This window comes from Narcine bancroftii, chromosome 12 (assembly GCF_036971445.1).
Source record: "Narcine bancroftii isolate sNarBan1 chromosome 12, sNarBan1.hap1, whole genome shotgun sequence".
Classification (NCBI taxonomy): Eukaryota; Metazoa; Chordata; class Chondrichthyes; order Torpediniformes; family Narcinidae; genus Narcine; species Narcine bancroftii.
In genome coordinates, this window is record NC_091480.1 from 22,672,934 (window position 1) to 22,697,276 (window position 24,343).

Consider the following 24,343-nt stretch of genomic DNA (forward strand, 5'->3'; position numbering starts at 1 on the left):
GCTGGAAACCAGGTTCACTTGTGATATGCTCGTTAATTGTAATTAATTAACTGTTCATTAATATGCTGTGCCTGTGGGTGGAGGAGCATTGTGTGTTTAATCCTTCCCTGATGGGAGCTGAGAATGATTAGCAGTGATTTATTTGCACCCAATGTGCTGTTATTTGTGTATTATTTCAGTTTAGTCTGTGCCTTTTGTGAGTTCCCCTATGTATAAATAAAGACCACTGTTGATAAAATGTGTCCAGCCTTGATTCTCTTTGAACTCGCCGAACCTATTCTGAACATCTACGTCCCTATCTAAGAGTCTTTTAAATGTCTCTGTGGCACCAGCCTCCACCACCACCCCTGGCAATGCATTCCAGGCACCAACTTCTCTGTGTGAATGTTATGCCTGATGTCTCTCCTAAACTTTCTTCCCCTCACTTTAGGCAGATGTCTTCTGGTATTTGCTACTGTCATGCCTCCCATATGGAATACAACAGAATTATTTTGTTAGTAAAACTAAATCCACTGAAATTGGGCAACAACTGCATTGATTGAAGTGCAGAGAGGAGGAGTAGACGATTGCTTTTCATACTGGGGAAAATATTGTACTGATAGCCCATAGAAATGTTGTGGGGATCATTGGATTTATATGGCATGCACTCAAGACCAGAATTTTGGCAACCTGGGCCAAATGTTTGCCGACTAACACAAAACCTGGAAATAAGGTGAGCATCAGAGTTGGAACAGATTTTTGCGACTAAGTGACTGGTGAAATGTGCAGACTTTCAATGCAGAAGAGTGGAAATTGGTTACAATGGACTGAGACATTGACACAATTTTCAAAAGCTTTGGAGTAGAGACCTGGGAGTATTTGAAAATGGCAGAACAAACTCACTAGGAAATTAAAATGAAGCAAATATTTGAATAAATTACTGGTTAGTTATATAGAATCCTTAGTATTTTAGATAGAGTAATAACCCTCAAAACTTGTACTAAATGTTTATAGAATATTAGTTGGACCCCAATGATTGTGCCAGAGGAGCTTGGGTTGCTGATGGTTTGGACTAGACTCCGTGTGGCTGCGTGGGCTATGGGAGCACTGGATTGAATCCACGAACGCACAGTGATTTGGGGGAGGGGGGGCCTCTCTCTTTGCTTCTCTTTCTCTAACTGTAAGAGGCACTTCAGGCAATTTCTGCCAATGTGAATCTGTTTGTTATAAGGCAGATAAAAACAAATTTGTGTAATATCGCACTGTTGACAATTAGATGACAATAAATTGAATCTTGAATCCTTAGTTTTGAAAATAGAGTAATAACGCACAAAACTTGGGCTAAACATTTATAGAACATTAGTTGGGCCCCTCTGGAGTATTCAGCCAATTCTGCCATCATACTTTATGAAGTATGTCAAGAGGGCAACTGTGACAGATTTGTCTTAATATTACTCTTTAAAGTTAAACTATTTCTTAGTAAGGGAGTAAGAGTGGGTTAGATTCAGGGGCACACTCACACATAGACACACACATAATACTTTGAGATGGCAGATGGCAAGCCATTTTTGGAGTCCAAGTGTTTGGGAAAGCAGCCATAAAGCTGAAGTGGCTTCTTAATCGAAACTGAAGAACAATGGGTGTTTGCTTAAAAGCATTTGTGTGTGCACACCATTCTACTTGCAGCTGTTCAAACAAGCAAGTTCTTCCTTGAGTAACTTGTGCAGACAGTTCAGAGTCTTTCACTTTAGATTCATACTTTAGAAGTGAGTCTTAAGTGGATAAAGGTACTTTTAGCATGCAGATTGAATTAACTTTGGAAGCAACTTCAAAAGGCTATCTGCCATAATTCATGCTTTTGGAGAAATAAAACAGAAATGATGTCATGTGATGAGACTTTTACAGTGAAAGATATTACTGGAACCAGAGGCATTTTTGAGCAGAAGAAATTGGCCACCCTGTGAGTAACACAGGATTGAAATACAGTAACCATAAAAGGTGCTGTTACTCCTAGTCAAAGAAGAACACCGAATAAGTGACTTTTGACGGAGGAAGACCACTTCTGACTGTCTCTTTAAGATAAAGTGGGCAGCCTTGTAGTGTCCATGGAAATGGTCACTTTTGATTAAGAAAGAAAAATTGATCTTGCATTTGAAGCATAACATTTTTAGATGGTTATCATCATGGAAGAAAATAGCCACTTCTCTGTCTCTTGGAAAAGAGGACAGATTCTTAGTGTGGAAGACAGGTTCTAAAATCTCCTGCAAGAGAGAGTAAACCAATCGTAAGAAGAAATGTTGGTCTGAAAACATCTCTACCAAAGAAATGTGAGTTTTAAAGAGGTGTGATGACTTGATGTTTTAATTGTCTTTGAGCAACAATTTAAAGAAATCTGATGCCTCACACTTACTGTACTCCAATAATTGCTTTTGGACAGCAGTAAAGACTTTGACTTTGACTTTGACTTTTGACACAAAAGCTTTCTGAGACTGAACTTTGAATTCACCCCTTCAGTTTGGGTTTTTAACACGTGCACACACACACACACACACACACACACACACACACACATTTGCGCATAGTGGGGGTTAAGTTTAGAGTTAAATAAGAAGTGTTATGTTATTTATAATTAATAATAACAATTATTTTTGAAAATGCCAATGTCTGGGTTATATTCCTATTTATTTCATAACTAGATACTGAGACAGTAGATATAAGCATGGCTTTCTCCAGGGCAGAGATTAAGGGGTGAATTGATAGAGGTTCCAAATGTTGATGCATTTTGATCAAGTAAATAAGAGTAAGCTGTTTCCAGAGGACGTAGATTTAAGATAATCGGCACTAGAACGAGAGGCAAAATGAAAGGAAAAAATAACAGCGAGTTATAATGATCTGGAATGCACTGCCTGCAAGGAAAATGAAAGCATAATCAACAAAAGGTTCAACAAAGATTTGATAAGCACACAAAAATTTGTTACAACACGGGGAGAGAGCAAGAAGGTAAGATGAAGCTCTATCAAAGGGCTAGCATGGGAAAAATGGTCAAATAAGCTCCCTTACTGGAGCAATCCAACATTTCATGTTTCACCCTCATTAATTTAATAATTGAATTAAATGCTTATTAATACATATGCAATAGAGTATTCCAGCTTTCTTTCAATGAAGTTTTACCACTTTTTCCTTGGGATATTTGACAGTTCTGACATTTTGTGATGTCTAGATGAATAGATGCATTAGTGAGTGCAATGCTTGAATAGCCATCAGTACAAGTTTTCATCCAGAGAGTGTTGTATCCTGTACCCTCATTATATCTAGCCCTGCAGGTAATGCTCTGAACTGCTAGGCTTTAAATAATTAGATGTCCAATAGGAGAGTTGTGTCTCAAGTGTAATGGGAAATACATTTTTTTGCTATTAACACTTTAGCCAAAGAGCCTAACTCTTCAACTGTTTAGTTAAAATCTTTGATTGGAAAAAATGTCAACGTTCTCTCCATCTAGGAATCTTCAAATGCATTATAATTTCAAGCCATCAGTTTAAGTGGTGATACAATACTGACAGACAGCAAGAAGATAGTTGAGTGTAGAAAGTAGCAAGATCTAGTTGTTCAATATACTGATATAGCATTTCTCTGGTGGGATGTGGGTTATTGGAATCAAAATGTTTATATGCCGAATAAAATGCTCTTGGGAAAATAAAAAGCAGTGCAACTCAGTATATTAGGATTTTGCCAAATGTAGTCTTACTCTAGAGCAGAATCTTAACAAAGATTTCCTCCTTCTACCAATGAACATTTGGGCTTGCTGTCAGCAGCCTCATGTGTTTATTAGGTGACGTTTCCAGAGTTCATAGTTGTTTAAAATAAAATAAATTAGAGATTAAGCATGATAACAAGTCCTTCAGCCCATGTGCCATCGCTGCCCAAATACACCCACGTGACCAATTAAACTACCAACCCCATACATCTTTGGAATATGGAAGGAAACCCAGGAGGTTATGGGGAGAACACACAAACTCTTTACAGACAGTGTCGGATATGAACTCGGGCTGCTGGCATTGTACCAGCATTGTACCAACTGTGCCATCCAATTTATCCGAAATGAATTATGCTTTGATACATAAAAGGAGAAAATATGAATGGCAAATTTCAGAGAAGAAAGAAAGCAATGGGTGGTTTTCATGCCATCAGACAGAAAATTGTTTTCTGCACTCGTTTAAATATCATCATCAGGTTGCCGAATTAGGCAAGCCACAATTTGGACAGGGCAGAAAATCCAAACTTTCTGTCAGCATTACAAAGCTGGTTAGAGGCAGAGTCCGAGACAAATGCAACACATGAACAGGCCATTTCGTTCATCGAAATTAGGATGACCATCAATACTTATTTTACCCTAATCTACTTGTCACCACAGATTTTAATCACCAGTGGCAATTAATTTCCCCAACCAACCAGAAGAAAACCAGAGCTGGAGGAAACTCATGATTGCAGAGAATGTGCAAATGCGCAATTCGAACATGTTGTCTCCCTGCAGACTGCTGCTGAGTTCAGGATTGTACCCCGGTTTCCTGTGCTGTGGGGTCTCACCTCCACGAGCTGCTCCATTGTTCCACCACAAAGAAAATGGTCGTGTTTGTCAAATCGGGACAAGCCTAGTAAAGCGCTTGTGGGGGACTGGGCTTGAAAATTGGGGGAATTTTTCAACAGTAATGCTTATTAGAATGGATAACCTCCATTTTGTTATCTGGATTTAGTTGGTGATGTAATACCATATATGTCAACATATAAGATGGATTTGAACCTTAAAAATGTCACCTCAAAACAAGGGGTCATTTTAAATCCCAAGTATAAAATCTGAACCTTCATATCCTGTGTCCCCCGTGGCAATGGAAAGCACTCGCATATCTCCTACATTCCCACTACTAAATATTTTTCTGTTAAAACTTACATTTGGGAGCTGAATTAATTAATATATTAAAACAATAAAAATGTATTATAAACCTGTCTAACATACCCTAAAATAACAGCACAACACAAGAAGCTAACAGTTACCATTTGCAACAGCTGACAGAGTTTCTTGGAAAGACTCAAATTTTCACTACTTCATAAACAGCAGCACTCTCTCTGGGTGAACATTAAAGCTACCGTAAAACCCCATCATTCCTGTAACTGATAACCGAATGAAATAGGAAGCTAGTTTTAAGATGAAAGTCTTTTATACATAAATAAATCAGTGAACTAATTTGAAGTAAATGGTAAAGTTATACTCAACCCCATGTTTGTTCCTGTAAAGAATATGACACTTAAATGATGTCACTAGTGTTTATGTATTTTGAAATGAATTGGCTAAATTTTAAATAACTAAGACTGTGTTGCTTAGTAGTGTCCTTAACAACGTTATTTCATAGGGCAGTGGGATGGTTGGTAAAGGTCTATTGCGGCAGTAAGCTCTCAGCATTAAGTTCCAGACTTGGGGTAGTCTTATACAGTGATAAAAACTCAAAATCTACATTTTAAGTGGAAACTCTGGGGTCATCTCATTACATCTTGTAGGCTGACATGTCCGGTATATGCTCAGACTCAAAATGGTCTAGCAGTACAGAGCACTAACTTGGTGGTCTAGTAGCTTACCAAAGGAAATGGTAGAGCTCAGAACCTATGGGACTACTATCATGGCTTTGAACAAACATTCTAATTTTACTAATACACATTCCTGGACTGAAGCTAACATCATACAGACAAATAGCATAGTAACAGACCCTTCCAGACTACAGGATTGTGCTGCCAAATTACGCTCAATTCATCTGCAACCTTCATACACTTTCAAGGGTGGGTGAAAACCAAAGTGCCCGGAGGAAACACATCAAACATGGGGAGAACATGCAAATCTTGCTCTGGCTGGAAGTAGTTTCCTCCACACTTTCCAACAGCCCTTGGCAGTCAGCTCAGGCCTCAAACTGCTTACGAAAGATCACTCGAAGACTAAAAAGAGACTAAAGCCTGCATTGTTGACCTGTCCATGGCAGAGTGAGAAAGGAGGCTTGCCTCCAGACAATCAATTTCTTGGGCTGCCTTTTCTACTCTTGTCTGCTGCTGCCCATCGCTGCTGAACACTGCACCCCTTGCAGACCTGTTATGTCAGGAAAAGCAAGTTTGACAGGCCCTAAGAACAGTGAGTCTGAACCCAGGCTGATTAAAACTGAACTTTATAACCATTTGCTAAAACTACATGGGATTGTATTTTGAAGCGTGTTCACTCCTCTTTGTACTAGACCTTAATTAATTCAATTTAAGGTAGTCCATCGAGCACACTTTTCCAAGGTTCAGTTAGCTAAATTTTATCCTAATATTACCTCTAAATATGAAAAATGCATAACTGAGGAAGGTATGTTTTGGCTCTGTCCTTCTCTCTTTAATTTTTGGAAAGGGATATTTCGTACTTTATTGTTAGTCCTTAATATTAACGTGACTCCTGGCCCTTTCGCTGCAATTTTTGGAGTGAGTCGGCCAATGGATTTAATATTGACTTTTTCACAATCCCATGTTGTGGCTTTTGCTTCCCTCGTTGCTACAAGGGCCATTTTGCGGAGATGGAAAGACGCTGTCCCACCCACTCATATGCAGATGTTGTCGGACGTGATGGCATATTTGTCTCTAGAAAAAAAATAGGTGTTCAACTACTGTATGGGATCTTAACTTTCTTTCCCTTTGGGGTCCTTTTCTCAATTACTTTCAAAACTTGCAGATTATTCATCTCTGCTTTAATTTTAATGATCCTGTAGTTATTATTAATAGTAGGTGTTCTCTTCAACTTGGCCAGCAACCCCCATAGAGTGGGGATTGATTATGCAGTTATTTTCTTTTACTTTTCTTGTTTATCGTTACTTGATACTTGTAACGAGATTAATTTACTCTATCATTACTATATATACCTATATATTTTGCATATGTTGAAACCAATAAAAAGATTGAAAAAGAAAGAAAACTGAACTTTGTTCACACACCCACACACACCCACACACACGATTGCATAATACAATCGCATTAGACACCACAACAACTACCTGATACAGCCACCCACGGATAGATAACTTTACAGTCATGGACTGCCATCCCTTGATACAGTGCAGTCATGGCTCTTAACTAGACTAGGGACAGCGGTTTCTCTGTACACCATACTACATCTCCCATCCATAGCACTTGCCAGCACCTGCCTACCAATGGCTCTCTAGCATCACCCATGGTTTGCAATCTGGAGGAAGAAGAACAAAAGCAGCAGATGACCCACACGTTGGGGGCTTTATAGTGCAATCAGCTGGAGAGTCTGGCCTAAGTATGGGTTAGGTGACACCAGGGGCCAATGGCCAGATGTGCGCTAATCTGTGCACAGAGCCTAACCTTGATTGGCAAGTGAGGTGACTTCCGACTGGGTGCCCTCCAGTAGGGTGATATGACACATGTGATCCTCTGTATTACAGAACTAAATGTAGTTTTACGTGACAAAATAATGGAACCTTTACCTTATTCCATCAGCAGAGCAATGGGAAAATGGAGTGAGGGAAAGTGTTTCTTCACGGGGCTGTTCCACTCATTCTCAGAGTTGAGCCGAAAGAGTTTGCAGCAGGTATGAGGTCATGAATCAAAACTCTCGCTTCTGTGCTTAATTGTGGATGCAGTCACCAGGGGAGTGAAGTGTCTCTGTGGGAGGGGAAGCTGCAGAGAGCAGCCTCTGGAGCAAAGACATTCATCAATTCCTCATGCTTGGAGGGGGTAGAAGTGGAAGGAAGATAGTTTGAAAACTTTTGGAATTATTTCATTTTAAGTATTTTTTTACTAAAATAGACTTTATTCACAACAGATCATTTACAAAAGGAAAACCATTCAGAGTCTGTTCTCACCCTTACTTTCATACCCATATATTCCATCACTGTGTCTTGTTACATTCTATTCCATTTACACCCTGTGGCACCTTGTCACTTCTCCCCTTCTGTTGTTTGAGGGACTTTCCCTTGGTCTCAGCCCCTAAATGCATGGTAACGGAAGGACTCTAGACTGTGGTCCGTCCCCACAGTGCCCACGCGTTGGCTGCACAAAACCTCAGTGCATCCCTCAGCAGGTACTCCTGCAGCTTGGAATGTAGCAGTCAGCAGCGTTCCTGCACCAACATCTCCGTGTGCTGAAAGACCAACAGGTTTCAGGCAGACCTAAGGGACTTTCACTGAGTTTATGGTCTTCTAGCAGTTCTTGTTGTCTGACTGTGTGTGCCTCCTGGGAACCAGGGTTCAAGCCAGAACAAATGTTATGGGGGGAGGGGGATTAGCGTCTTAGAGGGAGGCTCGTTCAGCAAGGGCAAGGCAGTGCTAACGGAGACCTACCTGTCGACCGGGGTGTGGGGGTGGATGGGTGCTACCTGCCCCTCTGACGTAGGAGACAAGGGTGCTCCTTTTATTGCTTCTAGCTTCACTCGATGCTACTGATGTTTGACGCACTCGTGACGTGGCTGGGGGCAGGTAAAGAATCACTAACGTGCGTCAAGCTTGGCGCTAGTGATGTGGGAAGAGGTGGGTCGGGTCTAATGGCTAGCGATGGCCACGACCGTATGGGGGGGGGAGAATGCCCTCAGATGCCCCCTCTTGACGCTGACCCTGCCAGGAACAAATAGGTTCGTGAGGAGCATCTTTGTCAAAAGAGAAAAAGGGCTCGAAAGCTCTTGATAACATCCAGTGAATTTTGTGTCAAACAGCTAATCCTGGGCTCGTTTCCATGCAGTGGGGCAGAGCAGGTAGAAGGAGTGGAGGCAGTGAGCAAGGCTAAAGCTGGGGCAAGAATAGTGAGGGCACAGGTGAGATTGGAAAGTGCAAACCAGTTAATTGTGTTGCAACCATTTAAATAGACCACTAAGATTTTAAAGTTTTCAACTTCTCTGTTTTTGTAATTCAATGGCCACAGATCACGAACAACCAAAAATCAATAACCATTGAAGGCTGTTTACTGCTCCCATCATCAAATTGCTGAGCTCACTGGGGCTCTGAGGCACACCAATAAGTGTACCATTCTTAAGTGTTTAAACTCAACCTGAGTGTCTGTCAAAAACAATAAAATTTAGGCTTTCCAGTTGCTTCTGCAACTGAGCAATGGCCTGGAAATACTATAAATAATGTCACCATGTCAAAGAAACAGAGTTTGACAATGAGGCAAGTAAATCAATACTGTTGCTGACTGGAGAGGTATTTGATAATCTTGATAGATATGGTGATTAGATTACTGCAGACGTAGGAAGTAATTGACAGTCGTGAAATTCAGCCCTTGTAAGACATGAAGTAAATACCAACGACCTTTCATTTGGCAGTGTCCAACTGCAAGACGAAGTTGAACTGTGTTAAAGCAAAATGGCAATTCCAGCACACGGCATGGACCACTATTCAGTGCCCCAAACAGACCTTCTAAGTGAAGCAACATTTCACTTCTGCATCTGCAGGGGCCACTTACTGCATCCGGTGCTCCCATTGTCCTCTATGTCAGAGGGACTGGGAGATGGCTTTGTTGAGCACTTCATCTCTGTCCACCGCAATAGCATGGATCTTCAAATGGCCAAGCATTTCAATTCCACATCTTATTCCCTTGGAGACATGTCTATCCATGGTCTCATGCACTGCCAGACTGAGACCACCTGCAAAATGGAGGGAAAACACTACAAGTTCCATCTGGGCGCCCTCCAATGGGATGGTGTTAACATTGACTTCTCCTGTTTCCATTGAACTTTCCCCTCCTCCAAAAGAATTCATCCCCCTGTCATCTTTCCCCCAGCTCTCTCTCTCTCCTCTTTTTAAAGAGAATCAATTCTCACCTCTCCTCTTATCATATCCAATTAACCCATTTTGTTGCTTTGGATTCCTCCCCCTGTCAGCCTTCAGTCTTTATTCTGACACCCTCTTCTTTGCTTATTCCTTGAAGAAGGGCTCAGGCCTGAATCATTGGTAATATATCTTTACCTCCTATGGCTGCAGCGAGACGAGTTGAATTCTTCCAGAATTTCTGTGTGTTTTTTGATGGACATGGTTGTGATTTGAGTGGATTGATTAATCAAAGAAAGAAATTTGGACAAAGAAACAGGAATACATTTTGGATTCTTGGAGAGAACTAGGCTGTCTTGAAATGCATCTTTGGAAGGGGTGGATTCATTAGCTTGCAATTCAAGTTCCTTAAACTGCATCAGAAGTGTGAGAAGGTCGAGTAATTTTAAATTCATCATAGAATTATGGAGTTGAAGGTTGCAGAGATTTTCTCCTTTAGAATATCCTGCTATAGGATTCACAGTGTTTAAAGCAACTTCAATTTTAAAAGACTAAAATCAGAATATCCAAAGCAAGTACTTTGATATGGTACTTAAGGGTTGGTATGATATTTGAAACCCTGGCAAATTTCTACAGAGGTGAGGTGGAATGTGTGCTTACTAGCTGCATCACCTTCTGGTATGGGGACACCAACGTCCCTGAGCATAAAGCCCTCTGAAAGTTAATGGTCACAGCCTAAGACATTACAGACAAAACGTTTACAGGGAATGCTGCTGCCAGAGAACAGCAGTGATCAAGGATCCACATCACCCTGTACACGCTCTCTTCTTGCTGCCACCCTCAGGAAAGAGGTCTAGGTGCCACAAAACTCATACCATCAGGTCAGGAACAGCTGCTCCCCCTCCACCATCAAACTCCTCAACAACAAATTCAGAGACTCATAAATGACTGTTACTTTTGCACTTTTCATCTCGGTATTGCACAGTCAGGTTGTTTATATTTCTTTATTCACACACACATATATATTGAGCACAGTTATTTGCACTACCAATAAGTGGTAATTCTGCCATGCCCACAGGAAAAAGAATCTCAGGGTTGTATGTGATGTCATGTTTGTACTCTGACAGTCAATCTGAAATCTGAGCTTTGAAGTGCTTACAGCGCAAGAAATTGCAATGTGACTCACTATGCATTTTCATTTTGCCCAAGGACTGAAGTGATTGCAGTATTTAGGAGAAAGATTTCTTGTTACTATTTAATTGAGAAAAAAAATAGAAGTGAAAGAGATGGTGGGAATAAGAAATGTGGGAATTAACCTTTTTAAAAAGGAGATCAACTTAAGAAGAATATTCGCACCTAGACTTAATTATGACACAAAATACAATTACAGATATATAACAAGTTAAATACTTGAATGTGTTTCATAAAAATACACCAATTTCTTTGTGCATTTGCTTTATTTCCATCCTACTATTTAATTGCATTACATTTTCTCAATGCAAGTACAAGGGCATGTATGAAGATACTGAGCTAATTGCAAGAACATAAGTTAAAATGTTACATTATACAAGAAGAGATGAGGGGATGCCTGGTAGCAACATTAGGGATTTTAACAAATAATCTGTAAACTGATCTAACTCAATGGAGCTTTTAATGATGGAAGCATTTTAGTTCTGTATCAATTTCTCCTTTTGTGATAAATTGTAATCAATTTTTCAATCCTCAATGGCCTTTAACCTAGGAGTCATTCATTTATTAATTAAAGCATTTATTGATGGGATAGAAAAGGCATATGTGGAGAAAAGGACTGATATTGTCTTGTGCTTATTGATAGCTATCTGATGTGGAAAATATGGCAGTTTTCATTTTAGTGCTATAGATTATTTTGATCAGCACAGCTCAGACATTGCAGTAAGCAAGTTCGAAAAATACTGTGGAGACCCGCTGATGTGTGAAATGTTAAAAGCCTAAATCCAATATCTTTCTGCTAGAGTAAAGAAATGCATTTTTAGCTTGGTCAAGTTCACACCTATCTCATGGGAGATTTCCACTTCTGCATTCCTTCAAATGCTTTCAAAGCAATTGTTCCAATATATAAATCTATGAAAATGCAGAGTGAAATAAGGAAAAAAAATGTTGCATTGGTTTGAGTACTATGGTTTAGATCTCTCTAAAATTAATCAATTTCTACAAGTGAAATCTTTCAATTAAAGCTGGAAATAATTATAGCAACATATTTTTAAAGAAGAATTAGAAATTTATCAAATTTTTACAGACTAGAATTCATTGTCCAAATATTGACATGCAAAAATATTTTCTCTGTCATACATTTACTAACACAACAGATAGAAGAAAGATGATGAAACCTCTTGTTCCAGAATAACTATTTTTGTGTAATATTCAACCTCAATTTTTATTTGTCTGACATTTTTGTCATTGCTATATGTAACAGATTATTCTTATGTAACCCGTTCAGTTAAAATATACATAATTTTATTAAACCTCAGTATATCATTCACTCTTTTATATTAAGCATCTACATAAGAAATAGAGACAGGAATAGTCATGGTGTTCTGTAAAATCATTTTTTAAAAATCTCATTCTCCAGTACCACTAAATTCCTTGATTGACAATAAATAGAAACTATCAATCAACGTCTTGAATATACAGTAATATCCCAAACCCCCCCCACCTTAAGTATCCAGCACCTATGAGGATTAGTAGATGCTAGTTAAGTAAATATTCCTGTTGCTTGAGATTGCATGTTGCATGATTGGTGAGGTGACTGCTAGGTGGTGACAATTTTAAACTTTAATATTTTTTACCTATTTATTTTCCGCATTTTTTTTTGTTGGTTGCTCGAGGGAGCCAGTAGCTTGAATTCTGGATAACAGGGATTTTACTGTACTTAACTTCCTCACTGTGTTGGAGCGAGAATTCCAAAAATATGCCATTTTTTTTCGCATGAACAAATTTCTGAAATATATGGTCAATCAGAATCAAAATTTATTGTCCTGAAATTTGGGGTTTTGCAGCAGCGTCGTAGTCCAAACATACATATTATAACCATCTTATGACATTTATATAAAAAAAACAATAATAATGCATGCAAAGTAAGGAAGTATCTTTGGTTCATTGATTATTCAGGAATCTGATGGCAGTGGGGAAGAAGCTGTCCTTGTGCTCATCTTTAGGCTCCTGTACCTTTTTCCTGATGGTAGCAGAGGATATGGCCTGGGTGCTGCGATCTTTGAGGATAAAGCCTGCTTTTTTAAGACACCGCCTCACGTAGATGACCTCGATAGAGTGAAATCTGGTGCCTTTGATGTCGGAGGCTGATTTAACAACCCTCTGGTGATTATTCACGTTGGCGTATTCATTCCAGCCGGAATGCTCTCCACGGTACACCTGAGAAATTTACAAGAGTCTTCAGTGACATACTGAACTGCCTCAGACATCTCACAAAGTATAGCCGCTGCCGAGCCTTCTTTATGATTGCATCAACATGGAGGCTCCAGGACAGATCCTTGGAGATGTTGACACCCAGGAATTTGATCTCACAATTAGAAACAGTGACCCCATAAGAACTTTTGAAGATGTGGAAAGACAACTACGTGCTAAAAACTTGAAATACTCAATGATATATCCCACAACTTTGAGGGTCGAAGTAGTGGATGGGAACCAGCAATTATTAATGCCAAGATCAAGGTGGAAGACTTTCTGCAGTTTTTAAAAAAAAAAGAGATTCAGGTTACCGAGGTAGAAAATTGTGAAAATATTTACAATGAAACTAAGTATAAGTAGTAAATGGTGTAATTCTTTTATTTTTGTTAAACTGTCTTGTATTTATAATTTAAAAGTGTATAGAAATGCTCACGGAGAGCTCATTAAAAGAAAAAAAAATATGGGAAAAGTGGAAGCAGGGTGGACACTCCATTCTAAGGGGGAGAATGGCACCTGGAAAGGAGTAACAAAGGGATGGTTCTTCTTCCTCGAGAGATTCCATGGCCGTTTGGGTACTTAACAAGCTAATAAGTACCCGGGGGAAGATGGTTCCCTCCTGAATTCTATAAACAATTTAAGGATTTGCTGATGCCTGTTTTGATGGATGTATTAGACCAGGCAGTGAAGACCCAAGACCCTCCTGGAAACATTTTCAGCTGCTATAATTACAGTGCTACCAAAGAAAGGTAGAGACCCATTAAAAACCTTATCATAAAGACCAATATCATTTCTGAATGCAGACTATAAAATTCTAGCAAAGGCACCGGCCAACAGATTGGGTGAGAATTTACTAATATTAATCCATCCAGATCAGATGGACAGTCTTCAAATAGACTAGGTAGATTATTCAATACAATACATATGGTAAAGTCAATGCAAAAAAGGTATTCAACCAACTAGAATGGTCTTGCTTATATAAAATGATGTAAACATTTGGTGTAGGTAGAAAATTTATAAATTGGATAAAAACTTTTTTTCATAAGCCCCAACTAAAATTATAACCAATAAACAAATGACATCTATTTTCCCTTGAGTAGATCGAATAGACAGGGATGTTCCCCATCTCCAGAATTATTCATACTAGCTATTGAACCTCTGCCAAAGATTATAAGAGATCCAGATATTAAGTTGGACAGGAAGGACATGATAATGTGCTATTATATATGTCTGACCCAGCTTAATCACTGATAAGATTACAAACAATAATAGAAAAATATTGAAGAATATCAGGATATAAAATAAATATGGATAAAAGTGAGATAATGCCATTGCAAAATTTTGATTATGAAAGATACCAAAAATATAATAGATTTAAATGGAAAAATGATGGAATTAAGTACTTAGGAATAATGGCATAATAATTTACAGAATTTATAGAAGCTTAATTATATCCCTCAATGAGGTAAAAAAAAGATTTACAGAACTGGAATGATCTGCCAATTACATTAATAGGAAGGGTAAATTGTATAAAAATGAAGTAATGCCAAGGCTACAGTATTTCTTTGAACTGTTGCCTTTTGACCTTACTAAAAATTTCTTTAAATTATTAGATAATTGTATAAGACATTCCTATGGCATAGCAAAGTACCAAGAATTGCACTGGAAAAGTTGACATAGGACTATAAATTAGGAGGACTTAGACTCCCGGATTTTAAGGAGTATTAACTGTCAGTATAAGCGAGATTTCTATAATCTTCCCTTGAAGAAAACGGTCACCTTTCATGGATTCAAATGGGACAGAATTCAATAAAAGAGGAGACAATGAAGGACTTTATTAACAAGTAGAATCAATAACAAAAAAAACAGACATTAATACACATGATTAGAATATGGCAAGAAATAAATGAATGTATCGGGGAAAAAAGCAAGTAAATCACTGAGAGCACCATTATGTAAAAATATACTACTGACTATGAATCTGGGTATCAAAATATTGAATTCATGGAATGACAAAGGAATAAGATATGTTGATGACTGCTATATGGAAGGATCTCTTATGTCATTTGAACAATTAAGAAATAAGTATGAATTAGCCTAACGTGGACAAATAAGAAATCCTTCGGAATTTTCCAGCGAAAACTCACCTCAATCCATTGCTCCAAAAGATAATTTTAGAGGGTGGGAGAAGAGACACAACTTAAAGTTAAATTTAGACATACAACACGGTAACAGACTATTTTGGCCCACAATCCATGCCGCCCAATCAACTTACACCCCCAGTGCATTTCAAATGGTGGGAGAAAAGCAGAGCCCTCAGAGGAAACCCATGCAGACATGGGGAGAACATACAAACTCCTTACAGACAGTGCAGGGTTTGAACCCTGGTCCTGATCGCTGTTGATGTGAAGTTATTGTGCTAACTGCTACACCAACAGTGCCACTCCAGGGTCACGTCACAACTTTTGACAATCAGAAGTGGAAGCACCTTTCCCACTACTCCCAGCAACTTTATCTGTTGATTTGCCAATTCCCTGTACAATCCAACACTTAACCTTGGAGTTGTCTCATACTGTCTATGTACTGAACTCCTCACTAAGCAGAGTTTCTGACAGAAAGGACTCATTGCAGAAGGACCTCCATTTCATCAAGCAACCCTCCTTTTTTTAACCATTCCAGCCACGAGTCTTTTTCTCTTGGGCCAGTAGCTAGGGTGCATGCTGGACAATCAGGGAAGAAAAATCATGTAAAAGGACTCAGGTGTAATCATTTCTAAAGCAACAAGCACCATCGGCATGAGTTCACCAATTTTACATTAAAGAGGGTTTCTGTCATGCAGTTGCAGTCTAACATTGATTTTGTAAAGCTCTATAAGTTCCTACCCTAGATTCCTATGGTTACCCCAGCATCTGCAAATCTACCTTAGCCTCCTGGATTCTTTCTTAGCCTCCTAATGTCCCCAATTGGCACCTCCCCTCCCATTGCTAGGAACAGACATTTAGGTGGACCAGTCTTTGAGTGGCCTCTGTTTCCACTGCAGATGTGACCAGACACAATTTCCTGTGACCGCATGGGCTTTCTCCAATTTCCTCCAATGTCAAGTGAACTACTTGACTACAAAAGTGCAGGCATAGGTTCTGAGGAAGGTCAAGAACCTAGCAGCAAATAAAACGCGCTTTGTTTCACGAGTAACCAGTTTGCTTCTGTTTCTCAATCTTTCCTCTTTAGTCATGCAGAAGCACCAGCCAATGTTATCCTCAACGCCAGCATTTTGCTTCCATAAGTTCAGTTTCTAATAAAATAATGAGGCAAAATAAAGGAAATAACTTGAAGCTGGAGAATGACATGTTTAACAACATCAAAGATCTCAAGGTGGAGTCCCACAAAGGTATTGTGTGTCATTTTTCTCTAAGTTAGCCCCGATTTGTGTTCTCAAGAAACTCAACATTGCATCTGTATTTGATTCTTTCTGATCAATGAAGGGAAATAATGACATATTGATATTAGATCATGAAATACACTTTTGTAATTGTATCAAGTTTCACCCCATCACAGCCAGATGCTTGTTTTCATATCAACTTCAATTTACACTTGCTGAAAGATATTAAGAATTAAAATGAATTTGAAGGAAATCATGCATTTTATCAACAGTAAAAAAAAAATCAAAGAGTAATATACTTTTCAACCAATTCTACCAATTTGGCCACTTGGGCTGCGACAAACTCTTCACTCATTTTTTCAGCTGAGGTCAAAATCAATTTTCAAGGCATTATTGCTCAATAGTACATTGATATGTATTACAAATCTTCAGGAATCTTCACAAATAATAATCCTTACTGTGTTCTATTTATCTGCACAAACTGTTCTCCTAATAATACAATTTTACCTCTTGTCTTTGGGAAAATAAAAATGCAGCAGCGATGTTGGCATTAAAGTTTCTGTTAGTTCATAATTGAAAAATACATTGGAAGTAAAGAAATTTTGACAGCCCATCTCATTTGTTTTCTGGTTAAGGTCGCCTTGCAATACCTGTTATAATTGAAATTAACCATTTTCCATCCCCCATCTATGAATTTCATGTATTACTGAATCAACTGTATTGGTTTTCCCTCCAAAGCTCAATTATATTCATTTCAGTAGAAGCTTTCATGCAGAATTTTTATCAGCTAAACATCAATGCAATATTGTCCCACTGAACCGTTCTGAGTGGCAAATAATTTTTAGGTTGGTGAAATTAGGGAATACACATTGCAACACTTACCAGTGCAGAATATTGATTGTAGAGTTATTGAGACCAAATGAAAAGAAACCTAGCATTCAATAGTAGCTGGTCATAACTGATTTTTTTTCTCACACAGGAATATGAAGGGTAATAGAATCAAGGTAGATCATTTGAAGTAAGGTGCAAATCAGCCACAGTCTAACCGAATGATGGAACAAGCTCAAGGGCTGAACGAGTTATTCCATTTCCTCTCTTTCTTATTGTTCAGGTTCTGTTCGAACATTTATCATCAAGGATGCCTTGAAAAACAGCAGAGCTATTTAATTCACCCACTTTACCTATCAATTTGATTCTTTTTAAAAAAAAACTTTATTTATTCGTTCAAAAAACAAATAATATATGACATATACAGCAATTAAACATGAACATGAACATTTTTTTTTCATATATAAAAAAAAAGAAAAGACCCCCCCGCCTTCAGCTAACTCTCCTAAGGAGAGCCATAAAAAAGAAAAAAGAAAGAATATTAAAAAAAAGTTAAATATACATATCTAATCAATGTAAATTGAAATTTAAATATTCCGAGTATAACAACCACTTATTAATAAAAAAATTATAATTATCATGCAAAACAATATTTCATCTCATTATGCCATCTATTAATATCAATCATATTTGTATCTTTCCATATACTAGCAATACATTTTTTCGCTATGGATAAAGCTAAATATACAAAAGCAACCTGGAACTTATCTAATCCCAAGCCTTTCAGAGGTTGCAAACTATCCAATAAAAATACTGTTGGATCTAAAGCTATTTTAATCTTATACAGATATTCTAAAAATGATTGAATTTTCCTCCAAAAAGATTGTATATGTATACATGATGAAACAGCATGAAAAAAAGTTCCAACCGTATCACCACATCTAAAACACAAATCTGATTCATTAAAACCATATTTTTTAAATTTTTCAGGTGTCAAATATAATTGATGTAAAAAATTGTAATTAATCATTGCATAACATGCATTTATCAATCTAGTTACACTATCATAACCGATATCTAACCAATCCTCTTCAGAAAAAGTAAAACCAATATCCGCTTCCCATTTACTTTTAGATCTACCCCAACCCTTTTTATCCATACCATCCTGTAATATTTGATACATAAATGAAATATAACCCTTCTCTGGTACCTTCATAAGGGAAGTCTCAAATTTAGTAATTTTAGGTAAAATCATATCTCTACCAAACATACATTTTACCAAAGATTGAATTTGATAATAAAGAAATAAAGAATTCTTATCAATACAAAATCTTCCCTCATCTGATTAAAAGATAAAAACTTACCCTCTTTAAAAACAATCTCCCAAATTTTCCACAGCTTTAAATCTCCAATGCAATAAACTTTGATTATGTATTGAAAAAGAAATAAGTTGATTATTATACAATGGAGTCAATGCCAATAATTTACCCCTAGAACCTATCATTTTATTTTTTGTTATCCATAACTTCATTCAATGTTTAAAATATAGGCACATTATATTGTTGTAACAAATTCATATTTCACCTAAACAAAAACTGATGTATTCCAAATTCAGAAATACTTGCCATCTCAATTTTAGCCCAACTAGGAGGCCGTACCAAATCCATCAATGAACTAATAAATTTAAGTTGGGCTGCCTCATAATAATTTTGAAAATGTGGTAAACGTAATCCCCCTAACTCATATTTCCAAGTTAATTTATACAAAGCTACTCTCGAAAATTTACCCCTCCATAAAAACTCCCTAACCATTTTACTTAAATCTCTAAAAAAAATTTTATCAAGTAAATACGGAATAGATTGAAACAACTATTGTATACGTGGAAAGATATTCATCTTAATTGTATTTATCCTTCCCATTAAATTAATAGGTAAATCTTTCCATTTAATCAAATCAGTTTTAATTTTTTTCATTAAGAACATAATTTAATTTATATAAAGATTGATAATTAACATTCAAAATTATACCCAGATATTTAATTCGATCAGTCCACTTCAAATTAATAATATTCTTATAAACTGAATAATCTCCTTCACTTACCAGTAATATTTCACTTTTTTCCCAATTAATTTTATATCCAGAAAGACATCCATATTGTATTAAACATTCCTTCAAATGCAAAAGTGACTGAGCTGGATTTGTTAAATACACCAATACATCATCATCAAATAAATTAATTTTATACTCCTCATCTAAAACTTTCATACCTTGTATCTGTGTATTTTGTCTTAATCAGTTTGATTTTAATGCAGATATTTTTAATTAAAATATTTAACGATGTAAAATTTCAAGTACCATATGATAAAAAAAAACAGGGAAAAGAACCAAGTAATTAAAAGAGAAAAAAATGCAGAAAGAAATAATTGTTTTAATATTTATTTTTATAAATAAATAATTGATAGAGTGATTAATTAGTTGTACTAAAATGATCACATCATTAAATATATTCATTGATATAAATAGACAAATCCTCTTTTTTTCAAGGTCTTTAGTGGGTATCAAGTTATTGCAAACAACCATATATTTTAAAAACTCTAGGCTAACAGTGAAATATTGCTGAGATTGGAGGTGCATTCTTTTGGGTGAAATATTAAACTGAGCTCAAATCAACATCAACTAGAACATTGTGCATTGGTGCAGTGATGATTTCATGCCAATATTACCCCCCCCTCCCCCAAAACCCCAACTAAAGGAACTTACTGTGCTCAAATTGGCTGCCATCTTTCCCAACTTAACATTAGGTTGATCTGAGATTGAGATGAGAATTGTAGAAATCTTTTAATTCTGTATTTAAGTCAAAGTATGTGGCAAAGACAACACCGGACAACAATTCTTTACAAAAGGTTTGCTTCCTGAAATAAAAGGGGATTATGATAGACAACTTCAAGCTGAACACAAAGACAATTTCAGGTTTGCTGTATCACGTAGGAATTTGGAGAAACATTAATTTAACTTTATTGAATTTAGTATGTTTAATCACATAATGACGCTGACACATTGTGTTTGTTCAAATAGGCTAAAAATGTTTTGCTGCCGATTTTCATTTGTACTCAGCATCTGATGCCTCTCTCGTGTCAGTGTCTAACAATAGTCAGCCAGCTTTGATCAGGGTTGGCACCAAAGGGAGGGGACATCAGTGGGCATTGCCCCTCCCCCAAATGAGGTGCTGTTCCCCCCAATACGGTCACGGGCATCCCTAGTCTTCAGACCCGCCCCACTCCCTCCTGCATCAGTAGCGTCTAGGTTGACACCCACTAGCGACTCCCCACCTGCCCCCGGCCAGGTCAGTAGTGTGCGTCAAGCGTCAGTAGTGTCTGGAGACGCTTGATGCAATAAAAAGCACGTCCTCGTGCTCCACGTCAGAGCGGCGGATGGCGTTACTGATAGGTAGGTTCCTGCCAGCACCCCCTCCCCACAATCCCATTGACAGCTCCTGGCCAGCACCCCCTCCACTCCTCCATTGACAGGTCCCTGCCAGCACCCCCCTCCCCTGTCAACAGGACCCTGCCAGCAGCCCTTTCCATTGACAGGTCCCTGCTAGCACACCCCCACGAGCCCTCCTCAAAATCGCTAATGCCCTCATCTAACATATGCTCTGGCGCCGACCTTGGCTTTGATGGATTCCAGTGCCATGATACCGCTTTTCCACGGTTGCAATATCACCATGTTCGTTACTGACGGCACCAAGATCCAGCAGGGCAGAAGTCCAAGTGCAAATGCTGAAAATTAATTTTCAATAATATGCTGCATTTCATGGTTTTGTATAGTTGAAACATGTTAAAATGTGAAGGAAAATAACAAAAATATTATATCTAATAAAAAAGTATGTGAGAGGAAAATGTGAATGTGATTTTCAAGATAAGCAGTCCAAAATTCATATTATACACTCAAAAGTGTTCAGGAAGCAAATCTTCATTGTCCAGTGTAATGGGACAGCTTGGCAAATGAGAAAACAACTCCAGATTTTTCAATTTTTTTTGCTGTGGGTGTGGGTGTGTGTGTGTGTGTAAATGTTGGAAACTGGTGTATAATTTGCACAAAAAGCACTTTTAATCTCATAGTGTTTCCACTGGAAAAGATACAGCCTCTATCCTTTTCAAATGGGAAAAAATACTGAGCCAAGCTACTTTTAAAGACTCTACTCTCTTTATTTCTTCTGTTTTTCTGTTTTCAATAATATCCCACCAGGACTGTTATTCTGACAGATGGATTCCCAAGATTATTACTTCAGTAAAAGAAAGCTTTATCTATTTCTTTGTGTTTCAGTATCTCTCTAGCTTTTAGAATTGTTCCAAGTTAGTTCTATGCCTGAAATGTTTAGCAATTTACCTTTTAAAGCAGAACATATTCTGACCTATAGTGAGTCAATGCTCTAATAAGCCACACTTACATTCAATAAGATCATTTACTATCTTTCCCTCAATTCTACTTTTCTGCTTTTACCTCCATAATATCTTACTGACTTAGTTTCCAAGCGTGCATAGGGCCCTGAAGCATGTGTGATGATGCCTATTGCCTTTCATTACAGATGAATTAGAAAACTCTAGGACCAGTAACAAAAGTTGACAATGTAATTGCAATGATTTCTTTCAAAATTGCTATACTCAAATAATTTACTTCATGATTTACTATAAATGCTTGCAGGTTCTTTCTAATTCATTATTATACTCATTTTTCTAAAGACAAGAGGCAAAATTGTGCTATTATAAGAAGTTTATTCCTATAAATGGGACACAGTGATACTAGTTAGTTGTGAAGACTTCTGAATTACTCATTCTTTGTCTACTCAATCATAAACATTTTTATCAGAACAGATAAAAATATTTTGATGTGCAACAATTAATTTACTGAGAAAAATCTAGTGTAGATTTTAACTCTGGGTGGGAAAGGAAAGGCAACTTGCTGGTCTAAACTTGAGTCTTGAGTATATCAGGTGCTGCACTTTAACGTGTGCCAGCCACCTGTCCAGGTCGAATGGACAGAAACTAGTGGGTTACCATGGGGCAAGAGAAATGTAAATGAATTTATGTACCCCATTTGCTTACTGTTTGGCTGTGGGAAATCGGGGCTGTGGAGGTTTATGCTTCGAACTCTTTGCACTTAGTAAAGAATACTTACAGGTTTCAGCCCACACAATGCATTCATATTAAAACATAATTTGCATTGGAAAATGGGAGCATTGGTAGAATTCAACATAAAATCATTTATGCTAATTATGTGAAAAATTGCACAAAGCAAAACAAAATGAGAACTTGATATAATTGCATCTTTAATGAGTTAAATCAGGAAAATCATTTGGTGATGTCCTTGCATTGAAATTGTACAATATAAGTAATTATACATTGCTAAATATCACTAAGTTTATATTTTATTCTTTATTCAAATATTAAACTCAAATATACCTCTGGGACAACTGAACAATGGTGATAGAAATATTACAGATCCTGGGCTACACAACTTCTGATAAAGTCTCTGAGAACATGTAGATTCTGCTCATCTTTTATGGGATACAGCTTAAATATAATGTCAAAAAGAGTTGTTTAAAGTTTAAATAATTTTCCATATATATATAGAATTTCTTCTGAGAAACAAATGTGAATTCAAATAATGGACTGTAACTGACTCTCAATAATAATTGACAAACACGGTTGTGACCAATGATTGGACCATTTGGGATCTTTAGAAGTTTACATCCTTCACGCACTTACATTATAGAAATGAAGAGAAATAAATGGGAGGTGAACATGAATCACAGTAATCAAAGGAACTCACATGGGTCAAACTATGTCCATCTCTTTGTGGAAAATGCGGAACAGATTTGATTTCAGTCCCACTCAACCCACACCCCGACTTCTGGAGAATTGATCACGAAAAAGGTGCTACTTTCTGCTCTTGAACCGAAGTGATTGTCTCATCTCCTTTGCTATCAATTTTCATCCTGCCTTTACAGTCTTATGGTCCAGTTTGGATTCTTCTTTTCTTCCCCTTCTCCGTTTCCACCTTGAGGGATGGGTTGACAATCAACAGCCATTTCAAAACCTACAGGTACTCCTAGCTATTCTGATTATACCTCCTCCTGCTCTATTTCTTGTGAAGAGCCCATTTCATTTTCCCAGTTACTCCCTCTGATGACACCACATTCCCCAGTACTTTGGAGAAGTCTACCTTTTCCTTGGACTATGGTTTTTCCTCAATTGCAGGGAGAATGCTCTCATCTCCATCCACTATATTTCTTGCATCTATGCTCTTTTCTCACCCAAAGGATAGCACATATCCTCATTTTTCACTCTCCAGTCCCCACCATGTAGGATCACCACTTTCTATGGAATGCCATCTCCAGATGTGATTTGCCCTATCTAACCCTTTTCAGCAGGAGGAGAATATTCCTTCCTTGATGCTTCGATTCACTTTTCTACCTCCACCACCAGTCATTCCATTTTCTCATGGCACCTTAGTATCTGCTTGGTTTTGTTCTATTTAATCACTGATGTAAAATCATTTAGAATCCTTGTCAAAAAATAACATTGTACACACCCTACAATGCACCTGAATGCAGCCCAAGGCAATATCACATCAGATTTCATACTTCAGATTTATTTTCAGAGTACATACATGACATCACATACAACCCTGAGATTCTTTTTTCTATGGGCGAGGCAGAATTACCACTTATTGGTAGTGCAAAAAAAATAACTGTGTAGTGTATACATGTAAACAAATAATGAACCCTAATCAGAAAACAAATGTAAACAAACAGAGAATAACAAAAAAATCAATAAAGTGCACATGAAAGAGTCCTTAAATGACTCCCTGGTTGAGTTGTTGAGGAGTCTGATGGTGGAGGGCAGCAGCTGTTCCTGAACCT